Here is a 10,533-nt window from a genome sequence, read left to right on the forward strand (position 1 = left end):
ATCCCTAAAGAAATTTAAACCAGAAACAAATGTTTTATTACTGAGCCAATCAATAAAAATATAACCTTATTGGATTTCTAAAAAATAATAAATATAAGAATTAGTATTTAAAAGTTTGTAAACATTTCCTTAGTACAAATAAAATAAAAACAGCAATAGTCTCTCCAAACCTCACCAAAATTCAAATTAATTAATTCAAACCATTTTCTTCACATACAATTTAACAATGGTTATCCAAATGATTCATAGTTGAATTGGTTGTAGGACATCCCTTCAACACAATATAGGAAAAATGACTTTTAGTGGCAATCAAAACTGCCGCTACAATTTTACCAACAATCAACAAAATGCCACTTGTGGCTACCACTAAAAACGAATTACTGCCGTTGAAACTACTTTATCGGCAGTTGCAACGGCCACTAAAAGATAAACTAACTGGCATTATAATTCTGATGCATTTTTTAGCACCACTAACTCTATATTTTTTTCATATAATCTATAATTTTTTTAAATTATTCCTACTTTCCTTCATATAATCTATAATTTTTTTTAAAATTATTCCTACTTTCCTTCATATAATCTATAATTTTTTAAATTATAATCTATAGATTATAATTTTTCATATAATCTATATTTTTTAAATCATTCATCTACATTGGAATGAAATGCAAAAATCAAAACATCAATTACAAATGCAATTTAAAAGTCTATTCTCCATTCAAAACATTTGAATCACAAATTAATACTGATGTTATCCGATCCGAGGTGTTCCGAACTGAGGACACAATCAAATAGTCCTACAATTGGACAAAGCCAAGGTGAAAGGATGAAGCTGCGCACTGAGATCTACAACCAGGAGAAAGATCAGAGGCCCAAGGAGTTGTTCCCCGGGTAGGTACTCCAACGCTCAAGCAAGTAGGAAAGAGAGGGATGTGTTCAGAACTAGCAAGTTAAAATAGCGTTGATATAAGCCGAAGAGATAGTGTTAAGAGGTATTCAAAGAGTGAAGTTCCAAAAGTCTCTTATCTCAAGCAGAAGATACCTATTTATAGTTGGACGTTCGTGTCCCAAATGGATAGGGCTTTTGGGGTTGTCGAGATGAGGGCATCCACTGAGTTTTCAAGAGATTTCTTCTTCCCAAACAGAGTTTGCTTGCTTATCTGTGTGGAACACTCCTTCTTAGTCGTTCTCTTCCATTACACGTGGCATCGACGTGGCCTAAAAGGGGGACAGCCATAGAGGTAGCCATATGGCATCCTTAGCCAGTTCAACCATCACCCAAACAAATACATCTTAATTTCAAATTGATAAATTTTTTAATACAAATTACATCATCCATTCCCAAAATTCAAAACACTTGATATATAGAAACTTCTCCCAAAATACAACAAAGATGAATACCTACACAAAGGATGAAATCAAACTATTAGACCAAGTCCCACATACATATAAAATGTCCAAAATACCATGTTGTTTAAGAATACAAAAATACCAACTTCAGTAATTCCCGAGTTTTAGAATAAATCGTTTTTAAAAAAAAAATACTATAGAAACCTGTAAAAAAAACTTTGTCAAATTTGAACTACTGAACATGTGAGAAATATTCAAGGTTGTTAGTTGTACTGTAAGAAGTTAAGACTTAAGAGGACTTCAAATGTTAACCAGAAGGATAACATAGATGTATTGCGTAATGTAGGTTAATGGAGAACATTTCACCTTTCACCCTTATCTAAACCAAGTCTTGCACTTTCTGAGTTGTTTTGCTGTGACAACATTGTTCATCTTCTCAATAGTTGCTCCCTACCAATATCAACATAAACGATAAAAGTTTCATCCTAAAAAGGGGGATAACTATCCTAGGTCATGGATGCTTTCAATCTTACCTTCTAATGATGATGAACGAATAAAGATGTGAGATGTGCACAAAACCTGAGACGATGAAGTTGTTTCAAAATAAAGAAAATCCAACACAGTTGCTAGAGAGAGAGGGTCTCCATTGAATCAAGATGATTGTGACCTGATTATGAGAAATCTGTTGCATCGGGAAATAAATTTGAGCTTTAGATCCAAGGTCTCCCACTTCTTACTGCATTCTAAGAAGTGGTCTATTGTTGATGATGGCATCACGAAACAAACTCGAGTTTAGGAATGGCAACGGAGCGGGTTCGGGGTGGGAATCATATTCCCCGTCCCCAATTCCCGTTGGAAATAAAATTTGTCTTCCATCCTCGATCCACGATAGGGATGGGTTCCCCGTGGGGACTCAAATCCCCGAAATTTTTTTAGATAATAGTATTTTTTAAAATACTTAAAATAAATAAAAAAATTTTAATTATAAATAATGTTTTAAATATATTTTGATATATAAGTAATGTACATTTAATATTTACAATATATATAGTCGAGGTTGGGGATGGGGATTCAGGGATTCCTAATAATCTTCGTCCCCGTCCCCATCCTGCCAAAACAATCCCATCTTGACCCATCGGATCAGGGAAGTTGAATTCCCATAAAAAATGGGGAAAACTGCCATCCCAACTCGAACTTCAAATCCAAGGAAGTTTGATATTGTTGATGTTATTTGATGGTGTGGGAAGACTATGAAAATTTGAGTAAAGAGAAAATAGTGGACCGGTAGAGAGAGAGAATACAAATCGCAGAAATGATCGACTGATTGTGTGTGTATAAGTGTGTGAGAAAGAGATATGAAAAAATAGAAGAGCTGATGAGAGGTGAAAAAGCCTTTACTTTGCGAGGTTTAATATTATGGGCTAAAGACTTAAACTTTCTAGCAGCAATCGCCCATGTGCCAACTAAAAAACTGTCGTTAATGTCGATTTCTCTTCATGGTATATACTTAGTGGGCCTTGCTTTGTCCCCACCCCGTATAACCCTAATTTAAAATGTCGATGACACGGTAACCTCCATCTGAAAAGCACGCATTCAAATACCACTTAATTTGCTGTTCATTTACCAAGAATTTTATGGCAAAGGCACCGTTGAAGGGATCAATAATGAAATGCTAACACATCCCAATGTGGATACACACCAATACATTTATTGATCCCCTCAACTATGATTCGTTTATCCTTTTGCCATCATATTCTTGGTAACTGAACATTAAATTGGGTGGTATTTGAATGCGTGCTTTTCATATGCAGATATTGATGAGAGTAGATTTGGCCCTTCAGTGGAATTGTGACATATGGCACCTCATGTCAATTAAGTGTGGCCTTTTGATAGTTCGTCAGAGGCAATTCGTCATAAGCAGCTTACCACAAGCAGCTCGCCACTTGTAGAGTAGCTCGATACAGGAGTAGTTTGACGTATCGCAGGAAGATCTCTTGCTTGACAACCTGGCCTAGACACCGACCCGTCGACTGACATGGGCATCTGCCTGCCAACCTAGCCCAGACACCGACCCGCCGACTGACGCAGTCGCTGACCTGGCCACCTGACACAAGCGCCAGCCTGACAAGCTCGAGGAGTTCACCACCGTACCCTAGTTCTAACAGCATGTGACGAGTCTTACCGTTTGGAGGCTTTTCACCCACCTAACCCGCGAGGACTTCGGTATATAAAGACCTCACCCCACAAAGGGGAAGGGGATGGAAAAAATGGAGGTAACCGCTGCTCTCTAGCTCTCTCGTCTCTCCAATATCATCTTCAAAGCTCTCTACAATCAAAGTGCTAACTTAAGCGTCGGAGAGCCCCCGCCGCCTACAAAGAGGAGGAAAAGATGGAGTTCTCGTAAGTCCCTCAGCTCCCACTGCCTACAAAGGAGAGAAGACCACCTCATGCAGAGGGCATTCGGGTTGCGCTGCACCAAGGAGCTCCACCATTCTCTAAGTCACAGGCCGCCTAGTAGGGAGCTCGTCACCAGGGGGTTCGCCACCAGGCAGTTCGCCACCGGGCAGTTCATCACCAGGGAGCTCGCCACCAGGAAATTTGCCACAAGGCAGTTCGCCACCAAGTAGCTCATCACTGAGGCACGTCACCACCGGGTCAAATAACCAGGTACTTAGCCAAAAAAATTTTAATCACAAAACATTGGTACGTGGCCAGAAACGGTTACATCAATTGACGTCGTCTGTGGGAACACACTACAAAAGCTAAGTTCTCATCCTACAAAAAGTTCTCATCTTACTAAAGCTAAGTCCTCACTTTTTAGAAATTGAAGCTATCGCTTTATAGTTTACATTTTTTATGAACTCAAAGACTATGTAGGGAGCTAACGGACTAAATAGCTCTACTAACCTTACTTTCAATTCAGATAATGCCTCATCAGTCCTCTCCGCAAGGTCCCCCCTACAAAGATGAGCTCTTCGTGGCTTCCGTGAGAGTTGGCAGCCAACAAACTACATAGGCGCCCTTACCAGTCAAGCCTTCCAAGGCTCCCGTGTGAGCTAGCAACCTAAAGTTAGTAGTGCTGCCCCCGAAGGTCGAGCTCCTAGTAGCTTTTTGTAGGAGTGGGTGACCGGCATTACGAAGCTAATGCAGCACAATCATAGCTCGACACCTCACAGGCAAAGCCTATGGGCCACATTACTACTTAAGACCCAGTCGCCTCTCCGGCATGGGCAAAGTCAAAAAAGAGTAAACTGCGAGTCACTCCCAAAGCCTACGGGCCACATTACTACTTAAGACCCGATCGCCTCTCCAGCACGGGCAAAGTCAAAAAAGAGTAGACTACGAGTCACTTTCAAAGCCTATAGGCCACATTACTACTTAAGACCCGGTCACCTCTCCGGCACGGGCAAAAGTCAAAGAAGAGTAGACTACGAGTCACTCCCAAAGCCTACGGGCCACACTAGGAATTGGATCAACACTTACTAGCTCGTTGACTTACGGGCCAAAAGAAATCTACTCCCTTCGCTGAGTTACTCTCAGCTCGGGAGTGGGGGCAATTGATGAGGGCAGATTTGGCCCTCCAGTGGAATTGTGACACATGGCACCTCATGCCAACTAAGTGTGGCCTCTTGACAGTTCGCCACAGGCAACTCGCCACTTGTAGAGTAGCTCGGTACAGGAATAGTTTGACGTATCGTAGGAAGATCTCTTGCCTGACGACCTGGCTTAGACACCGACCCGTCAACTGATACGGGTGTCGACCTGACAACCTGGCCCAGACACCAACCCGCCGACTAACGCAAGCGCCGACCTGGCCGCCTAACATAAGCGCTAGCCTGACAACCTCGAGGAATTCACCACCGTACCCCGGTTCTGACGGGATGTGACGAGTCTTACCGTTTGGAGGCTTTTCACCCACCTAACCCGCGAGGACTCCAGTATATAAAGACCTCACCCCCCAAAGGGGAAGGGGATGGAAAAAATGGAGGTAACCCCTGCTCTCTAGCTCTCTCGTCTCTCTAATATCATCTTCAAAGCTCTCTACAATCAGAGTGCTAACTTAAGCGTCGGAGAGCCCCCGCCGGGAAAATACCCCCGGGTCCTCTGATTCAGTTCTCGCAGGTCCCTCAGCTCCTGCTGCCTACAAAGAGGAAGAAAAGATGGAGTTCTCGTAAGTCCCTCAGCTCCCACTGCCTACAAAGGAGAGAAGACCACCTCATGTAGAGGGCAGTCAGGTTGCGCTACACCAGGGAGCTCCACCATTCTCTAAGTCACAGGCCGCCTAGTAGGGAGCTCGTCACCAGGTAGCTCTCCACCAGGGGGTTCGCCACCAGGCAGTTCGCCACCGGGTAGTTTGTCACCAGGGAACTCGCCACCAGGGAGATCGTCACCAGTTAGTTTGCCACTAGGCAGTTCGCCACCAGGCAGTTTGCCACCAAGGATTTCGCCACCAAGCAGTTCGCTCCCAGGCAATTCGCCACAAAGCAGTTCACCACCAAGTAGCTCATCACCGAGGCACGTCACCACCGGGTCAAATAACGAGGTACTTAATAAAAAATTTTTACATCACAAAACATTGGTACGTGACCAGAAACGGTCACATCAGATATCTTCAATTCAATGATATGGTTAAAACATTAAAATAAAATGACCCATTTGACCCGGATGTTCGAATCACTACCCACCATCCGATAAATAAACACTTCGACTTTTGAGTCAGTTTAAGACTATCAGACCATTATTAACACTTATTTTAATAATTTTTATCTAATCAAACATTAGAATATCACTTTTTAATTTAAAATTATGAAAAAAAGCCCCTCAACAGTTGTTACATTACAACTTACAATCACTGCCACGATGAAAACAATAGTCAATTGTCCACTGTTAATATCGATGATTTCGTTATTTTAAACCATATATTTGATAGGGTGACTCATGCCTGTAAGAGAGAGAGAGAACTGTAATTAATGACAATTCAACCTGGCAATTACCAAATAGTTAAACATAGTTAACCTTAATGCGGTCCTTCACAAAAGCATTTACCATCGAAACAAGATCCAGAAGCTGTCTAGCTAAGTCTAGCAAAGACGACCCAAAATCACACTCACACAAGACAAGACAAGAGAGATTGAAACTTGAGGCTTGAGAAAACAACTAACAACAAGTGGAGAACAGTAGTTCAACAAAGCATCTTTTGTTGCTGGTGTGAATGCCAGCAACTTAACCCATTTATATTTCAAGATTCGGAGCTGTATTCAAGCTCCAAACAAACCATCACACGCAAAGAGGAGCCCACCCCACTTCGAATCTAAGAAGACCCGGCCATGCAACCCAGCCATGCTTTATCGATAAAGCAAATTCAGATATTCTAAATCTGTTTAAGGGTAATCTTTCCATATAAGCTATGTTTGTTTTCGGTGTAAATGTGAATAGATGTAAAATTTTTATCATCAGTTCGTATTTGTTTTCAAGTATAAAATTTTACTTTTGGTCCATAGTTTCACACATTTGTTTTCAATGTAAGGTTTATATATGAATTTATAATGGTCCCCATCACTTAATTTTTTTTATCCATAATCGATGTAAACCTCCCCATTTACATTGACAATCATATCAGAAAATTATAACGGTCCACTAAAATTTTAAATCCATCGATCGAGTTTTGCATCAATGAATTTTTCACTAAAAACAAACACAACCATAATGAAAGTTAGGAATTGGGATTTCCTGTCAATAAAACGCATTCCAACCCCCTACCAACTTGATTTAACACTACATTTCACCACGAAACTATGACCCATTATTATAAAATGTGTGGTGTCAGATCATGTTAATAGGCTGTTGGAATGTATTTTGTTGACAGGTGATCCAGACTCGAATGTTAGTGGATCTGTACATTCATCTCTACCACCACTAATCCTGTTAATTTGGCCTAGCATATAACAATAAACTGCTGATAATTAAATAGTTAAGATGATCATTCAGTGTCCTTCCAAGTACAGAATCTCACTAATAAATATTAGTGAACCCTACATGCATTTTATTGCCCCCACCCCCTTAATTTCTCAATTTTTTTCTCACCAAAAAACATAAAAAGGGAAAATTCCATATCAGTACCCTATACTTTGGTTCGAATTACAATTTGACCCCCCAAATTTTTTAAAATGTGACAATTCTATATCCAAACTTTCAAAATATAACAACCCAGTACCCAAACTTTAAAAGTGTGACAATCCAATACCTGTCATTAACCAATCCACTAATCAGCCATTAAGTGATATTTGAAAAGTCAAAAATTCCCTTTGAATATCATCTAATTCTCTTTATCGACCATCCAAACATTGACAAAAATCTGAACACAGTCCCAAATCCTAGCATCTTCTATTCAAAAAAGTTAGGTGATTGTTTAGAAGAATCTATAATTTGGGACTGTCCATTTTATTGTCAATGTTTGGATAGTTCATAAAGAGAATTAAATGGCATTTGAAAGAAATTTTTTACTTTTCAAATATCACTTAACGGCTTATAACGGACTGGTTAACGACAAGTACTAGACTATCACACTTTAAAAGTTTGAATACTGAATTTTTCACATTTTAAAATTTGGATATTGAATTATTACATTTTAAAGTTGGAAGAGCAAATTCTCACTCAACCAAAATACAAGATACTTTCCCATATAAAAATGATTCCCCAAAGTTTGAAGTTTTGTTTTTTTTTTGATAAATAATTCCCCTATTTAAAGTTTGAAGAATGAACCACAGCGCAGATGAACTGAATAAGTTTGTTGAACTTTGGAGTTAGGACCTCGATAAAAAATAGGCTTCTTCTAAACACATTTAACCATGTAAATTGGATCCATTGTCTTCTCTAAAGAATGTGATGTCGCTCTGTCGGCCAATATTTGTAAATTGAGAGCATGTGTGTTCGACTTTTGGGCAAACATTTTGACAATGAGAGCGCTGTGATCCGTACTCCGGTTCAGGGCGCCATATCTCTCGGCCATGTGTTTCATGTACTGAGGTGGTTCTACCATCGGACCAGCTTGATTCGACAATAAATACACAATATCGAATTTAGGAATAATCTATATTCCTGCTGATATTCATAAATAAACCCGGGCTGGACCAGATGAGCGAACCAGGTAATAAAAGGTTCGGTGATCAAAGACCCGGAAATGTATCAAAATTGGATTGACAGGCTTTTGTTTTAAATTCATCAACCGGCTCTGAGAGTAGTGAGAACCTTAAACCAAAAAAAAAAAAAAAAACTCATATTTATTTGGTTGACTGGGTTCAACCCTAATTGGCCTATTTTAACTATCTTGGCATTCCAATTCTGCCCCCAAAATCGAATTATAAAGAAAATTGAAATAACCAAAATTAATTTTTTTATTCTGTTTTTGGTTATTTTGATTAAAAACAATTTTTAATTATATATACTATATTATATATGTTATAATAGATAATGTATATTATATATTATAATATATTATGGAATCAATTTTTATTATATTATATATTAATATATAAATATATAATATATTGTATATTATATTTTACATATTACATATTATATATTAAAGTTCAATTAATTCAATTTATTCGATTAACCGAAATTCTAATTCTAAAAATCAAAATCGAAATAAAAATATTTACAAACCAAATTAATTGAATTGGATTAACCAAAACCCAAAAAAAATCAAACCGAAGAATCAAAACCGAAATTTTATTCGATTTTTCAATTTTAACCTAATAATTTTCACCCCTACAAAAAAAAATAAAATAAATAAAATAAAACACATTACAACACGTTCCAACATAATGTGTCCGCACATCTCAGACATGTGGCCTCAATCTCATGGTGAGATGTGGACATAGAGATCATGTTGAACGGTTTTTCTGTTAGGAGAATAAGCCAATCTCCACGTTGTTGCCATACTTATGTGGACCCCGCCTTATGCAATCAATCTATTCGATTGTGACACGTGGGCCACGAGGATGATCAAATGGCTAGAGAAAAGCGGACCATAGAAGAGCTGTCGCTGTTAGATTTGAGAGAAGTCTGTACTGTGGCGCGACAGAAGTCGCCAGATGTTTTCTCCCTGCTGAACAAAGCGAAGACAGACCGCGTGAGCCGACGTTGCCGACGTGGAACTTTGTCATGCCACGTCATTTCGTTGTAGAGACGAGATATTGACATCCACGTGGAGTGTTCAAGAAGGCAGCTAAAGACAAAAGTCACAAAACTACCAGCCTCGGTTAACGGCGACAGTTACACGAATAAGGCGTCATGAACGACGAGTTTCAACGCCGTCTGTCGCCGTCAAATTACTCCAGTTGTCCCCTTCTACACGTGGGCAGCGACCTCCCCTGAGCCGTTGTCTGCTGATGTGGCACAATTCATTTATTTCCATTAAATACAGAATGGTTGCCGATTTATCCAATGATATATTTCCATTATTCCATTTTTTATTTCTTCGGATGAAAACATAAATCTAGATTTTTGGCTGAGCAAAGAAAATGCTTTATAATTACCAAAAACTCCGGATTAATTTATTGCAGTTCCCATAAGTAAGTCAGATCCAGCAGTTGACAATTTTAAGATTGTCAATGGGTCGGGTTTGTCCAAATTAATTTTTGATTATTGGGTCGGGACTCGTTCTTTCTCTTTCAACAGAGTGAGACCCAAATCAATTATATGTTATTTTATTACATTTTATGTTTAAAAGGATAAATTTAAAAGAATATATAAGACAATTTTGGTTAAAATACTTGTTGTATTTGTATATAAACAATTTACTATTTATTGTCATTTTTATTAGGGTTATACTATCAAAATTAAAGATTCAAGTTGTTATAATATATGATATACTATAAAGGCTTTAATCAATCAAAATTCTTTATGAATGTTAATGAAAATCCACCCCATTAGCTATCATTTTTAAGATGTCCGTTGATTGATTATAAGTTTTTGAATATTATGTCTTTTCGGCATCATAGTCAAATTTATATATATATATATATTAGTTTGGAAGGGTCAAGCGTGGAAGGGTTTGAGTATATTATAGATTTTATAAAATAAATAAATATTTTTTTTTATTTTTGGAGTTGGAGAAGCATTAGAAGATAGTCATCCTTAACCTTTCAGTTCAAGTTTTGAAAGCGTCAAGGACCCACT

General features: G+C 38.4%; 1 long non-coding RNA gene across 1 annotated transcript; it reads right to left on the reverse strand.

The window, feature by feature from the left end:
- Window positions 1-843: 843 nt before the first annotated feature.
- LOC148869546 (uncharacterized) lies at window positions 844-2,181 on the reverse strand. Its single transcript, XR_016107038.1, has 3 exons — window positions 1,884-2,181; window positions 1,717-1,800; window positions 844-1,401 (listed from the first exon to the last, which is right to left on the reverse strand). It is a non-coding gene; the product is annotated as an uncharacterized LOC148869546 (long non-coding RNA).
- Window positions 2,182-10,533: the final 8,352 nt, after the last annotated feature.

The sequence above is a fragment of the Nelumbo lutea genome, chromosome 2 (assembly GCF_056320005.1).
Source record: "Nelumbo lutea isolate HS-2025 chromosome 2, American lotus-T2T, whole genome shotgun sequence".
In the NCBI taxonomy this organism is placed as follows: Eukaryota; Viridiplantae; Streptophyta; class Magnoliopsida; order Proteales; family Nelumbonaceae; genus Nelumbo; species Nelumbo lutea.